Raw genomic sequence first — 16414 nt, forward strand, 5'->3', positions numbered from 1 at the left:
CTGGATGAAGCTCAAGCTGGAATCAAGATTGATGGGAGAAAAATTAATAACTTCAGATATGCAGATGACACCACCCTTATGGCAGAAAGAAAAGAGGATCTAAAGAGCCTCTTGATGAAAGTGAAAGAGAAGAGTGAAAAAGTTGGCTTAAAATTCAACATTCAGAAAACTAAGATCATGGCGTCTGGTCCCATCATTTCAAGGCAAATAAATGGAGAAACAATGGAAACAGTGACAGACTTTCTTTTCTTCGGCTCCAAAATCACTGCTAATAGTGACTGCAGCCATGAAATTAAAAGATGCCTACCCCTTGGAAGAAAAGCTATGACCAACCTAGACAGCATATTAAAAAGCAGAGACATTAATTTGCCAACAAAGGTCTGTCTAGTCAAAGCTATCATTTTTCCAGTAGTCATGTATGAATGTGAGAGTTGGACCATAAAGAAAGCTGAGCACCTAAGAATTGATGCTTTTGAACTGTGGTGTTGGAGAAGACTGTTGAGAGTCGCTTGGACTTCAAGGAGATCAAACCAGTCAACCCTGAAGGAAATCTATCCTGAACATTCATTGGAAGGACTGATGCTGAAGCTGAAATTGGAATATTTTGGCCACCTGATGGGAAGAACTGACTCACTGGTAAAGGCCCTGATGCTGGGAAAGTTTGAAGGCAGGAGAAGAGGATGACAGAGGATGAGATGGTTGGATGGCATCACCAACTCTATGGACATGAGTCTGAGCAAGTTCCAGGAGTTGGTGATGGACAGGGAAGCCTGGCATGCTGCAGTCCACGGGGTCACAGAGTCAGACACAACTGAGTGACTGAACTGAACATTTGAAACTTCCTTTGAAATGTGTCCCTCTCCATCGTCTTTTTAATAAATGATTGATGGGTGACTAGAGGCATAGAAAATGTATGGACATATGTAAAGCAAATATAATAAAAGTAATCATAGAATTAGATGGTGGGGCGATGGATACTTGTGGCACAACTTTCAACTTTTTATGTTTGCAAATTTTTATAATAAAATGTTGAAAACTGAAGAATGGTTTTCTTTGAGTACTGAGATAATGGGTTATATATTTTCTGCAAATCTCCATTCACTATAATGATATACTTTTTAAGTAAAGTAGTTTGAAAGTAAGTTAAGAGATTTTAATTTTTATTTTCAAAGAATTAAAAAGACATCAGTCTATAATCATACAATATTTCTCACAGATGAAAATGGATTTAAACTAGAAATCAATAACAGAAATATAACTGGAAAATCCAAAATAACTGGAGCTTAACACTTTTCTAAGTATTACATGGACCAAAGAAGATATCTCATGAGATATTTTAGAATATTTTGAACTAAATGAAAGTTAAAATATAACATCAAAATTTGTGAAATGCAGTGAAAACAATTCTTAGAAGGAAATCTAGAGTATTAAATGTATACATTAGAAAACAAACATCTAAAATCAGTAATCTGAGCTTCTACTTTAGAAAACTAGGCCACAGGTGCAAGCCCAGTGCCAAGGTCACCTCTGGAATTGACTGAGCCTCTGTGTCACTGTTGACAAAAGGCCCTTGATCATCACAAGCAAGCTTCCTGACTCCAAATTAGGTAAAAGGCCCACCTCAGTGCTCACCCTACAGTGCCCTAACCAATCACCTAATGCCAACTTTACAGCATGAATTTTATTTGCCTTGAGGCTATAAAAACCGGCTACTAAACCACAGACACTGTTACCTCTCCCTGGTCTGTCAGGAGGTCGTTCCTCTGAGCTCTCAGTGCCCCCCTTATCTCTGCTCTTTGCTCTTAATAAACTCGCTCCCTTCTGCAATGCTGTGTCTGGAAATTCTTTTCCAGCCTGTGCTTGGACTGCCATGACAGAAAGAGAAGAGCAAAATTAGTCCAAAATTAACAAAAGAAAATAAATAAATAATAAGAATTGCAGCAGAAATTGACGAGGTGGAAAATAGGATATTAGCAAACAAAAACAATAAAACAAAGACCTGGTACTTTGAGAAGTTCAAAGAAATTGATAAGCCACTAAGCCAGGCTAACTAAAGGAAAGAGATAGAGGACAAAAATTACTAATATCAAAAATGAAGAGGGAACATTCATGACAATCCTATGGACATAATAGGATAATCACAGAATACTATGAACATCTGTACATCAATAAATTTGATTACCTAGATGAACTGCACCCATCTCTTGAAAGACACAATAAATTAGAAATAGAAGGGAACTTCCTCAACTAGATAAAGACCATGTACAAAAAACCTAGAGCAAACATTATACTTAACAGTGAGAATCCCACAGACAGAGGATCATGGCGGGCCACAGGCCACAGGATCTTGAAGAGTTGCACATGACTGAAGCAACTTAGCATGTACAAGAAACTCAAGCTTCCCCACTGAGAAGCTGCAGAGAAAGGCTACCCCTCTCACCACTCCTCTTCAGCATGATATTTGAGGTCCTGGCTAGTGCGCTGAGACTATCTGAGGAGAACTATGCAAGCTGTCCTTCATTCCTCATAAAATCTGCGAGATAGCATTCTACCAGGTAGAAGAAGCTACTGTCCCTGTTGAATGACTTCTCATGTAGGCATGTGACAAGCAAGGAGTCTCCATCAATCACAAAAAAAGTTAGATTCAACAAAATCATTTAGGAAACTGGAATATATAAAATAAAAATCAACCCGTTAAAATAAACATTACAGATTTATGACTACATTTTCTACAAGGACATTGTTGTTATTATTATTTTTATTATCAGCATCATTGTTGCTGTAGTTATCATCAACAGCTACTCTTTGTTGAGTCAGTTCAGTTCAGTTGCTTAGTCGTGTCCGACTCTGCAACCCCATGCACTGCAGCATTCCAGCTTCACTGTTCATCACCAACTCCCTGAGCTTGCTCAAACTCATGTCCATCAAGTTGGTGATGGCATCTGATCATCTCATCCTCTGTTGTCCCCTTCTCTTCCTGCCTTCAATCTTTCCCAGCATCAAGGTTTTTTCCAATGAGTCACTTCTTCCCATCAGGTAGCCAGAGTATTGGAGCTTCAGCATCAGTCCTTCCAATGAATATTCGACTGGGGATCAAACCAGGGTCTCCAGCATTGGAAGGTGGATTCTCAACCACTGACTACCAGGGAAGTCCTCTTTGTTGAGTACTTATAGCAGACAGTCTGCTATGACTTTCAAAAATAACCTCATTTCAGAGGTACCATCTCACACCAGTCAGAATGGCTGCTATCCAAAAGTCTACAAGCAATTTATGCTGGAGAGGGTGTGGAGAAAAGGGAACCCTCTTACACTGTTGGTGGGAATGCAAACTAGTACAGCCACTATGGAGAACAGTGTGGAGATTCCTTAAAAAACTGGGAATAGAACTGCCATATGACCCAGCAATCTCACTGCTGGGCATACACACCGAGGAAACCAGAATTGAAAGAGACGCGTGTACCCCAATGCTCATCGCAGCACTGTTTACAATAGCCAGGATATCGAAGCAACCTAGATGTCCATCAGCAGATGAATGGATAAGGAAGCTGTGGTACATATACACAATGGAATATTACTCAGCCATTAAAAAAAAATACATTTGAATCGGTTCTACTGAGATGGATGAAACTGGAGCCCATAATACAGAGTGAAGTAAGCCAGAAAGAAAAACACCAATACAGTATACTAATGCATATATATGGAATTTGAAAGATGGTAATGATAACCCTATATGCGAGACAGAATAAGAGACACAGATGCATAGAACAGTCTTATGGACTCTGAAGGAGAAGGTGAGGGTGGGACGTTCTGAGAGAATAGCATTGAAACATGTATATTATCATATGTGAAACAGAACACCATACCATGTTCGATGCATGAGACAAATGCTCAGGGCTGGGGCAATGGAATGACCCAGAGGTATGGGATGGGGAGGGAGGTGGGAGGGGGGTCCAGGCAGGGGAACTCACGTAAACCCATGGCTGATTCATGTCAATGTATGGCAAAAACTACTACAATATTGTAAAGTAATTAGCCCCCAACTAAAATAAATAAATTTATTAAAAAAAAAAGTAACCTCATTTCAGGATTACGACTATCCTACATAAAGACACAGTGCAATTACTATCTCATAACAAGAAAAACTGGGCTCAGTGGGACAAAGTAATATACCCAGTGCAGAGCCAGGATCTAAACTTTAAATCTAAGTCTAAGGCCATTATTCTGGATACAAATATATGTAATATAGCTGCATGCAAAACATCAGAAATCTGATTCATTTTGGAAACCATTTGGTAATGACACCTGTTGACAGCCATAGGGAAAATAACGTTTTCCCACCATCACGAAATTGCTCTGAGTAAGTATACTGAATGATCATTTATGTGTTTATCACTTTATAGATACACGGATACACAGAGCAGAAGATTTCACAGCACGTTATTTTCTGTTTCAAAGTCCTTACCTAACTTTGGCTATTTCACTCAACATTAATTTTGTCATTTTCCTGAAAAATACTACATGATCTGCTAACTTTAAAAAAAGGATTATTGTGAACCATCAATACTTTCCAAATAAACACGTAGTTTACTTATTGTTAGGGAAAGAAGAGAGGGCAATCCAATTATTTTTAATATTGTTGAATCTGAGTATCTCACAATGTTGTGGTTTTATAAACTATAAATGTCAAAGATTGCAAATTACCCCATTGTGGTTGCTACTTGGACCTTAGAATAGAATATTTATTAAATATGTCTAATATCTTTTATTTTGTCACCTCTAAATTGACTATATTTTATGTAAATAGCACTCTTGGTAAAAAAAAGAAAAATCAAAAATGCACTTATACTTACAACAACAAGGAGAATGAGCAAAAACACTACTGGTAACAAACTTCATGGAATAAACAATCTAGTGGCTAAGATGGACACTAATCAAACAATTACACAAAAAATTTAAATCATAAATATGACAAATGACACAGAGCTCAAAGGTAGCTTCGTTGAAGGTTTTGAGCCTGACAGCTGAAGAATCAGTACTTCCTTGTAATCTGTCCCATAAGAACAGCAAAGACTGATGGAGGAAGGGTTCAAGATGGCCACACAGGAAGAGCCTGAATTCACTTCTTCCCAAGGACACAACAAATCTACAACTAATACAATAATTCCCTAAACTGGATAGCAGCCTCCACAACAAAGGGTAAAAAGACAGCCTCGAGATGAGCAGAAGAACAGGGAGAAAGTTTTGCTGAGATAAAAGCCACAGCCCAGCCTCAGGATGTGTGATACCTTTCAAGAAAAAGGAAGGATGACTCCAAGGTCAGAACCTCAAGGCCAGAAGGCAGAGCCCAGAGCCACAGAGGATTGTTTGCTAGAAATTTTAATTTCTTGGGACCAACCAGTAGCTCCTTTTTTTCCTTTCATTTTCTTTTTTTCTGAACAGGGATGTTCATAACTGGTACCCTGCCCCTGTCACAATGTTCCATCTTGGGCACAGATAACCTGCCTTCTAGCTCCATGCTACTTGAATGGAAAGGAGTGTTGGCTGAGAATGGTTCATATGCAGCAGCCTCACCCATACCTGATTTAAATAATTTAGCTGATGATATTTGGATGTCCTGAGTTGATAAGATTTAGATGAAAGTTTGGACTTGAGGTGATATCATCATGGGTTGAGGCTTTAGGGGACTTTGGGATGTGGTGACTGTATTTTTCATGTAAAATAGATGTGAGTTTTTCTGGGCAGAGAGTGGACTGTAGTAGACAAATAAACGGCCCCCAGTGAATGAAGTCCATGCCCTAATCTTCAGGACCTTGGCCAAAAGAACTTGCATATGTCATTCATTCATTTAAGCACTTTGAGATGGGAGATTATCCTTCATTATCCAAGAGGCCCAATATGATCTCAGGCAGGTAGTTAGAGAGGAGGGAAGTGCCGTGCTACTGGCTTAGAGATGGGGGTGGACACATGACAGGTATTGAGGAACCTCTACAAGCTGGAAAAGACAAGGAAACAGATCCCTCCCCCAACCCCCTGATGTAGCACAGCCCTGCTAACACCTTGACTTTAGACTTCTGATTTTCAGAATTGAAAGAGAACAAATTTGTGTGCTTTAATCCCATAAATTGGTTGGAATTTGTTACAACAACAATAAGAATTCAGTACAACTAACATTTACCATCAATTCCATTAAAATAATCAATCCACTTCCATCTTTGAAACACCTGTGAGAATGAGCCTGCACCCCACTTCCCTTCCTCTCTTTCCCTGTGGGAACTTGCAGGGTGTACACGCTCCATCTCTACTCCTTCCCCTTCAAACTCCTGAAGGTGGTTGAGCTGACCTATCTTTAGACCTAATCTGCACTAGAGCTCCTCTGCCAAACATCACCAGCGACGAGCTATGGACAGCCAAATCCAAACAACCTTGTTTAGTTCTTGAGTTACTGACCTGTTGTCAATATTTGAGATTTTCATGGCATTTCTTCTTTGAAAGGGTCTCTTCTCCCTTGATTTCAGCTACATTATTCCCTTCCAAATCTACTGTTCTTATTACATCTCTGTGTGCGTGCTCAGTCCCGCAGAGTGTCAGACTCTGCGACCCCATGGACTGTAGCCCACCAGGCACTTCTGTCCATGGAATTCTCCAGGCAAGAATACTGGAGTGGGTTGTCATTTCCTTCTGCAGAGGATCTTCCCGACACAGGGATTGAACCTCTCAGCCCGCAGTGGACTCTGGCTCACACACAGCTGAATTCTACACTCCTTCTCTATCACCTGTTCCCTTGATGGGAATGAGCTCTGCATTTTGTCTGCCCAAGCACTTCCTCCTACATATAAGCCTAATTATGTAACTCCCTGGTTTAAAATCCATTAACCATACTTCATACCTTTCAGATTAGATCTGCCTGTTTATATTTCATCTCTTTTTAGCACTCCCAAACACCATAGCTTCATGGTGACAAAAGAGTATTCTGATTCAGATGATCTGTCTCATACCAGCTCCCCTACACATTAGCTCCAAGGATAGCCGATGAGGTAGGGAACTGGCCTCAAATTCTCATCTGTGAAATCCATCCAGATAATATGGCCCAACTCATGAAGGTGTTAAACGGGTAAATGAGTTAGTTCTTGTAAAGAGGCCAAGGACAAAGCAATAGAATGTAGGTATTATTATTGTTGTTGTTGTTGTTCTTATATTATTATTATTCTCTTCAGGAACCATGAATGGGTCCTTCCCTGAGCTGTGAGGCAAATGCAGGTCTTAGTGCCTTGGGGTCTTTTTGTTTGCTGTTTGGTGTGGGGTTTTTTTGGTTTTTCAGCAGGTTTATGTTTAATCATTGTGGCTTCCCAGGTGACTCAGTGGTAAAGAAATCCGCCTGCCAATGCAGGAGACACAGCTTCCATCCCTGGGTCGGGAAGATCCCCTGGAGAAGGAGATGGCAACCTGTTCAAGTATTCTTGCCTGGGAAATCCCATGGACAGAGGAGCCTGGTGGGCTACAGTCCATGGTGTCACAAAGAGTCAGACATGACTGAAGAGACTTAGCAACTAAACAACAACATTTAGTCATCAAATTATTTTTTACTAAAAGTGATCCAATAATTCCAAAGCTCAATATCTAATTTAGAGTTACATAGCATGTGGAACAAAACTGGGAAAGAAGTACGTCAAGGCTGTATATTGTCACCCTGCTTATTTAAATTATACACAGAGTACAACATGTGAAATGCCCAGCTGGATAACTCACAAGCTGGAATCAGGATTGCCTGGAAAAATATCAATAACCTCAGATACACAAATGATATCACTCTAATGGCAGAAAGCAAAGAGGAACTTAAGAGCCTCTTGATGAGAGTGAAAGAGGAGAGTGAAAAAATTGGCTTGAAACTCAACATTCAAAAAACGAAGATCATGCCATCGGGTCCCATCATTTCACGGCAAATAGATGGCAAAAAAGTGGAAACAGTGACAAATTTTATTTTCTTGGGCTCCAAAATCACTGCCGATGGTGACTGGGCCATGAAATTAAAAGATGCTTGCTCCTTGGAAGGAAAGCTATGACAAACCTAAACAGTGTAGTAAAAAGCAGACATCATTTTGCTGACAAAGGTCTGTTTAATCAAAGCTATGGGTTTTCCAGTAGTCATGTATGGATGTGAGAGTTGAACCATAAAGAAGGCTGATGCCAAAGAATTGATGCTTTCAAACTGTGTTGCTGAAGAAGACTCTTGAGAGTCCCTTGGACAGCAAGGAGATCAAACCAGTCAATCCTAAAGGAAATCAACTCCAAATATTCTTTGAAAGGACTGATGCCAAAGCTGAAGCTCCAATACTTTGGCCACCTGATGAGAGGAGCTCACTCATTAGGAAAGGCCCTGATGCTGGGAACGACTGAAGGCAAGAGGAGAAGTAGGTGATACAGGATGAGATGGTTAGATAGCATCACCAACTCAATCGACATGATTTCGAGCAAACTCCAGAAGATAGTAAAAGACAGAGGAATCTGATGGGCTATAGTCCCTCAGGTTGCAAAGAGCTGCAAACAGTTGGACACAACTTAGCGACTGAACAGCAACAACAAGCCTGTGAAAAGTGGATAATTTGATTGAGTGGCAACAGCAGCATCAGGCCAATTACACCCAAACATCATATTTTCCAGGCATTCCTTTGTAGGCATTTATTGACAATCTAAAGACTATGTCCCAGGTACTTGTTATACATGGTTGATGGAAAAGCAAACAAAACACAAAACCCCTTCTTTAGAGCTTCTGTTCTAGCGGGGAATATAACAAGAGAAACAAGAAGAGCATTGTGTTAGATTAAGAGAAACTACAAGAGACCAATGGAGAAGGCAATGGCACCCCACTCCAGTACTCTTGCCTGGAAAATCCCATGGATGGAGGAGCCTGGTAGGCTACAGTCCATGCGGTCGCTAAGAGTCGGACACGACTGAGCGACTTCACTTTCACTTTTCCCTTTCATGCATTGGAGAAGGAAATGGCAACCCACTCCAGTATTCTTGCCTGGAGAATCCCAGGGACGGGGGAGCCTGGTGGGCTGCTGTCTATGGGGTCGCACAGAGTCGGACACGACTGAAGCGACTTAGCAGCAGCAGCAGCACAAGAGGCCAAAAACACAGGCATGAAGGGATGTAAGGTGCTGGAGGAGAAAGGAGGGTAAACTGTAGACTGCTGGATAGGGAAGCCCGCCAAGAGCATGACTTCTGACTGAAGGTGTGAGGAGGGAAGGATACAGTGTATTCTACTCCCTGGGAGCCGCTGTGTCTGCTGAAGGGCAGCCCGGCACTGAGGCAGTGAGACCATCCAGGGACAGCAGAGAGGTCTGTGTAGCTGAACCAAAGGTCAGGGTGGCCGTGGACGAGGGGCACCACCAAGATAAAGTGAGGAGGCAGACCCCAGACCCCACAGAAGGATGTCAGTGGTCACTCTGAACATGGTGGATAGTATATTGGACATTTGGCCTTATTTAAGTTTCCTTATTTTTACTGAAAATTTGAATAATTCATATACATGTTTCTTTTGCTTTGGATAAATTTTCTTGAAAAATCAAGAAACAAAACAATATAAAAATAGCACAACAAATTATACTCCTGAAGTGTTTGACCATCTAACTCTTTACATATGCTTTTTTCCTTTTAATACCGATAGGATCACTGTTGTAATGGCTTTTCTGACAAGTTGCTGCTAAAATAAAATTAACTCAAGGGAGTTTAATATTTTTTAGGATTGAACTGTCAACACCCTTTCTTTGAAAAGGTCATTCTGGATCACATTCATGTATGTATCAGCTGTACAATCATGGGTACAATTTTCGATTGATAAATTGGAGATAAACATGGTATTGACCCTAGCATAGGCTGTGTCTATGGACAAGTAATTGCCTGGAAGTGTTGTAAATAACCTCCTCCGCTTTCCTCCTGCAGGAAGACTCCTTGATAAGAAACCACACATTCTAGCCAAACCACAGTCCCAGTGACAGGAGTAACATGAGCCGCTGGGTGTGTGACATTTCTGACACAGGCTTCTCCAACACCTGCTCATCAGTCCATCAGAGGAAACCTTGGGGCTGAAGACCTGCCAGCTCCCTGCAGATTCCTTCCCAGAATAGCAGGCGCTGAGCAAAGAGCGTGTCCAGCCACAGCGAGCCAGGGCAGACCCGGGGTTTCTGTGGCACAGCAACTGGCCTCCACGCTCGCCTTTTTTCAGCGTCTAAATTGTTCTCTGTTCTGACAGCCGCTTTCCCCCTTTGACACATTCTTCCTTCCTGTCTGATTTCCCAGGGCAGTCCCGGCCACATGGTCCAGGGCAGGTTCCATGGGGAGCTGCCCCTGAAGCTGTGGGCAGCTGTCCCCATGTCCCCGCTTGTTGCAGCAAATGCTCCCCAGGCAAGTCTGATGCTCCCCACCCCGTGTCTCCACCCCATATCTCTCCAAGGCAGAGAAAACAAGAACTCTGGGAGAAGCAGAGGCTGTCAGCTGGGATTGAGGCTGTGAAGTCTCAAAGCCACTATTAGACATCAAATTATACTGGCAGATCTGCCTTCCCCTCTAACAACAACAACAGTTAGAAGGCCTCATACAGTTTGGGGAAGTCTTTACATTTGCAGAAAATAGCGAAGCATTTCAATGTAAACCATTAGAACTTTTAGCCATGCAAAGATTGTTTTAATTAAGTTATATTCAAACTGTAAAAACTGTTGGTTTCTTTTCTGTTTTCCTTTTTCCTAACTAATGTAAATACTTCAAAAAAGTCACTTTTTGTGGCCACTTCAAAACTCCCCGACTTTGCTAAGCTGTTCCACAAACTGTATTTGAGTTGCTTCAGTTTCCTGTTACTGTAAACAATGTGGAATTGAATGTGTTTTGCATACAGCTCTTGCTATAGTTGAGCTTATGTCCTTGGGGCAGACCTGGGATTAAGTGGGTCAAAGGACGTGCCGTTTTAATGTCGGCCAGGTGAAGAGGACAGGTCACAGATGTAGAGTCATTTAATCTGCCATTTGCTCAGATTAAACAGTGGCAAATCAGCAAGCAGGGCCCGCCCCATAGAAGAGGGACTCTGGTTTAGGTACTAACACCAGTGGAGTTTATTTTTAACTCTCTGAATTGAAACATACTGAATTCAGAATTTCTTGATTACTCTCTATTTTATACCCAAATGACTTCAAAATCTTTTACTCTCTTGTAGGTTCACCAGGCAAGAAAGGATAAAAAAATAATTAAAATGGCTTTAGCTCATTGTGTGGTTAACTTGTCTTTTTTTTTTTTTCTGATGGTTCATGTAATGAATGCACACAAATGCCAAGTATAGGAAAAAAAGAGTTGAAAGTTTTCTTTAATGTAACCCTCCACAGAGAATAACTAGGATGTAATGTGCTTGTTGCCCTTAACAATATATTTGGGACAGTTTTTCCATCTCACTTCTTGGTATATTAGAAAGTACATGTTAAAAATTACTACAATGAATTAGGCAAAGAATAAAGAGAAAGAACAATCATAGTCAAGATAATGTCTGATGCCATTTTTAGAAGTAACACTGCATGGCCACCTTGGGGTCATGTCCTGCCCAGGCCTGCTCACACAGTCTGAGGGCACTTGCTCCCAGACTGACCACTGTCACCCTCCAGGAAAACTCAAAAATGTGTCAGTTATGTGCCAGAAAGAGAGAATAACAGACATCGATATAGATGTAGAGTGTATTTATATACATATCTATATAATATATAATGATGATGTTACACACACTGAAATGTACACTATTCTCATCCTAATCCTGTCCGGAATAAAGTCCTGTAACCACATACTTATTCATTCATCTCACACCCCTTTTTCTGTTCAATTTGTGTGAGCCTAATGAGCTTTCTTTCTGCTGCAGGAAGTGAAGTGGATATCAGTTCTTAAACTGTAATAAGGGCCAGGTCAATGGAACTGGACAAGAACAAGAAGCAGATGTACTTATTGACTGTTGTTAATTATTGCACTTATTGGCTATGTGCAGCCATTTCAGGGAAATGTTCTTCCTATACAAGAGTAAGATGTCATCCCATTCAAACCATCATCCCATCCCTATTTCTTATGCACTAGGAGCTGGTGTGCATGTCATTGGTCTCAAAGAGCTCCCCTCCAGCCCTGTCCCCTTTCTCACAATCTTCCTGCATATTTTGCCACAATAATGCCTCTGGATAAACCCACATCAGTTTCTCTAGTTTCACACACAAAAAATACTGTTTTAATTGAGGTTGTACAACATTTGTAGAATATTTTTATGGAAAATTTTTTATATTACAAAATCAATTCTTCCCATAGCACTCCATTTATTCCCTTCCTCTGCCCCCTTGTCTTCAGACTAGGTTAAGGCAGGCATTTTGTGGTTAGTGTTCCTTGTGTCACTACGTGATGCATCTTAGGTGCATGTGAATGAATCTGTGTATATACAAAGCTGAACCACACACACACACCCTTCAGTATAATGAATGTACCATATGATGGGGGAGTCCTCCTCTCCCCACCCCACTGAGCGATTTTTTAACTGAGAGTGGATGTTATTTTGTCCAAAGGCTCATTAATAACCTATGGTAATGGCCATACAGCTTTTCTCTTTTGACTTATCAATATGGAGGATTAATTAGATCTTCAGGGTTAGTTAAGCCAACCTCTATAACTTGCATAAAACTCAATTGTCCATGGTGTAGTCTTCCTTCAATATACAATTTCTATTTACTAATCTTTTTTTCAAAATTTATATCACTATTCCAAACACAATCTGTACTTTTCTCTTTATTCAATGATACCCATGTTATTCTTTGTAAAAAATGTTAAATGTATTTTGCTTAAATCCAATAAACACCACTTTGAAATTAATGTCACTGGTTTTTAAGCCCTGAAGAAAAAAACTTCTCTACAGTTGGGCCTTAAGAGTCAAGTTGAAAATGAGATTACTTCTGCTGAAGATCATAATTCCTAATCGGGCCACAATATCCATTTAAAATGTGCATTATAGAATCTATTCTCAGAAATGTCAACTCTCCTTTGATGACTACTGTGATAAAATTACCTTTCTCTAGTCATTTTTGTGCATGTACACAAACTGGCAAACATCCCAAGTAACAGAAGCCTGTGATCAAAAGACTACCTGCAGGCTTGGGCTACACGAATGCAGCAGATTTAATCACAGTTCCTGAAACATAACTCATGAGGGACAAATCTGAAGTTTACTGCTATGTACAGACAGACACAGGGCTTCTCAGGTGGCTCAGTGGTAAGGAATCCACCTGCCAATGCAGGAGACTCAAGAGACGCAAGTTTGATCCCCCGGTTGGGAAGATCCCCTGGAGAAGGAAATGGCAACCCACTCCAGTATTCTTGCCTGAAAAATCCTGTGGACAGAGGAGCCTGGCAGGCTACAGTTCATGGGGTCACAAAAGAGTCGGACACGACTGAGCGACTGAGCACACACACACAGACGGATATAACCTGTTTAAACAAACAAGGCTTTGGGTCACACCTGAGCCTGTGACCTGTGTCCAAGCCACATACATGGGAGGAGGAAGATGTAGGAAGCCTGTCCATGGTTTGCAGGACATCTGTTCCCAGGATGGCCAAATGGGCCAACAAGTGGTCATTAGAACAACCCTGCAAGCATTTTATGCCTCTAATTTTATTTGATTCCTGATTTCTCAGTTTACTATTTTATGTGCTGCCCCATGATCCCTGCTTGCTGGCAGGCCATACTGCGAGTGAAGGGGGAAGGAAAATGTTCAGAAAGCGGGGAAGGGAATCAGCTCCTGGAAAACCAGAGGATTTTCAGAGCTTTCTGGGCTCCCAGGGTGAGAAAACATCAAAGAAGGGTGAAGGGGCAGGTCCTTTTCACATCCCCTCCATCACAAAAGTTTTGATTACCTTTGCCTAGTGTTTGTCTGCGGAGAAGTCAATGGCACCCCACTCCAGTACTCTTGCCTGGAAAATCCCATGGGTGGAGGAGCCTGGTAGGCTACAGTCCATGGGGTCGCTAAGAGTTGGACACGACTGAGCGACTTCACTTTCACTTTTCCCTTTCATGCACTGGAGAAGGAAATGGCAACCCACTCCAGTATTCTTGCCTGGAGAATCCTAGGGACGGCGGAGCCTGGTGAGCTGCCGTCCATGGGGTCGCACAGAGTCGGACACGACTGAAGCGACTTAGCAGCAGCGGCAGTGTTTGTCTGAACAACCAGGGTCCTTATAATCTAAATGGAAGTTTATACACCTGTGCACTGAAATATGCAAATGAGTGACACTCTTAGAGGCAGATTCCAGAGCCCAGTCCTGCCTTCAGAAGAAAGGAGCCACGTGTAACAGTTGGATGTCAACTCATGATACTCCGACCTAGGGGTCAGCAGGCTCGTCTAGACTGGACAGCATTTCTGACACACAGAAACAGTGTGAGGTGATATATGTTTATTGTTCTAACACATTAATTTTCTCAATAATTTGTTATGAAGCAGCAGTTAACTAGTACAGGCTGTTCAAGGGGGAGCAGACCCACTAGGTCACCTGTAAGGAGAACGGGGTGGGTGGGGTGGTGAAGCTAGCCTGACCTAGGCAGGTGGAGTACACCTGGGGTCAGGGGAAACAGACAAGCAGGCTGACGTCACAAGGACACGGGCCACACGTGTGAGAGAGGCACGGGCTCAGCCAGAGCCAGAGTCTTACTTGAGAACACGTGGACAGAGGGCGGGCTGCTCAGTGCAGGCCTCAGAAAGAGCAGGAACGTTTACATAAAAAAGAAACCACTTGGAAGATGGACGAAGTGAGACCTAGTGGAGAGGTCATGACCCCACCCCTGACCTTGGTGCTCACAGAAATGGCTCTGACAGTAAATAAAAGCGGACCTCACATGGCATGACTGTGTACACACAGGTCTCATCCTTAACATCCCTAGACCCTTCCCATGATAACTTAAGAGCTTTGGTCAAGAGTCTCTTCTAAGGAAAAGAACTTTTGTGTCCCGATTCTCACAATACTTGGTAAACAAGCATGGTTTGCTCCATGCTCATGTTATTCAGGAAAAGTCACTTTCTTAGTCTTTTGGAATAAAATCATATCTATCTTTGATGCTTCTCAGGACCACAAGCTATCTTTTTATTTCTTTATTCTTCTTACAGTCTCATGGCTTCCAGGCCTCTGGGAACCTGGCACTCCAGGAACATGTGGGCCCGGCCTCTCTCTGGGCTGAGAAACAGCACACTCACCTGAGATTCACGGTGAGATGTACTGTCCGCCCTGAGTCCATCAGCACGCGGAGGACCCCACCTCTGCCACTCGGCCGCCAGGCCGCGGTGCTCTCATCAGCCTCCTGGGCCATCACAGAACTTGCCACCCCTCTGTCCCTCCAGGCTCTGAGAAGGCATCTTCCCCAGAACCCCCAGGCCCCACCTCCCTGCAGATTCACAAAAATACTGTCCCCATCCTACACACCAACTTCAGTTGCTTTGATGGTTTTCACACCTGCAACTTTCCACTTTTCATTTCCACAAAAAGGTCTGAATTGTCTCCTGTGACCAAGGCACCTTAAAGATCATAAAACTTGGCTATACTTCCCAGAAGGGGAAAGGGGAAATGTATTTTCATTCCTTTGTGAATGACTCCACAACAACGAAAAAGGGTGAGCCACTAATTTATCAGTAATACCGTACGGTTCTTTTTGTCATTCTGTACAGTGAATGTTTACTAGACTGCATTCCCATCTCCTCTCTTCCTAAAAACTGCAAGAATGTGCATCTTCTTGGTAACGTGTTAATAAGAGAAAAATATTAGTACGAGTGTGCATGTCCTAGCACACACTTTAGGTGGGTTTTAAAATGAAGCCAGGATTTACAAGTTACTGCCTAGGTGCAGCCTGGCGCAGACAGAAAAAACCTCTGGTGCCTCCTGAGTAATTCACTATTAATACGACAATAAAATCTGTTGAAACGTTGAGATGAAGCTTGGGTCATATGGTTAGCATCCACTTATCTTAAAATGAAGGAGGAGGAGAGCATGGGGGAGAAGGGGGAGGGGAGGACATTGCTACTGCATTCATTGTCCACTGACCTTTGTAACCACCAGCCGCCTCGCTCTCAGCAACTCTTTCCTTAACTAAGGTAACACCCTGCACAACATTTTGGTTCCTATCATTTCTTTCACTTGCACTTTGCCACTGGACACAACAGAGGTTTTCTTTAATTTTTGATCATGACATATTTAGACACCGGAAGTACAGATATTCATGTCACAGACACAACAATGCCCAGCTGTATCGAATGTGACTGTTTTTCCACATTCCCATCATTCCTCTGTTCCAGAAATAGGACACTAGTCCAAGCCCCTGTTCTTTCCCCCGACCCAGCTCCCTGAAATTTTTCTCTGGGCCTCACCC

At 42.1% G+C, this 16414-nt stretch overlaps 2 pseudogenes across 1 annotated transcript in view; both read right to left on the reverse strand.

Moving 5' to 3' along the window:
* Nucleotides 1–5575, reverse strand: part of LOC145515956 (putative ATP-dependent RNA helicase DDX60-like) — a 47174-nt pseudogene extending 41599 nt beyond the window's left edge.
* Nucleotides 1–16414, reverse strand: part of LOC145515940 (putative ATP-dependent RNA helicase DDX60) — a 90811-nt pseudogene that overhangs the window by 64270 nt on the left and 10127 nt on the right. The window lies entirely within an intron of this gene.

Source organism: Giraffa tippelskirchi, chromosome 1, assembly GCF_054371585.1.
Source record: "Giraffa tippelskirchi isolate mGirTip1 chromosome 1, T2T-mGirTip1v1.2.pri, whole genome shotgun sequence".
Taxonomy (NCBI): Eukaryota; Metazoa; Chordata; class Mammalia; order Artiodactyla; family Giraffidae; genus Giraffa; species Giraffa tippelskirchi.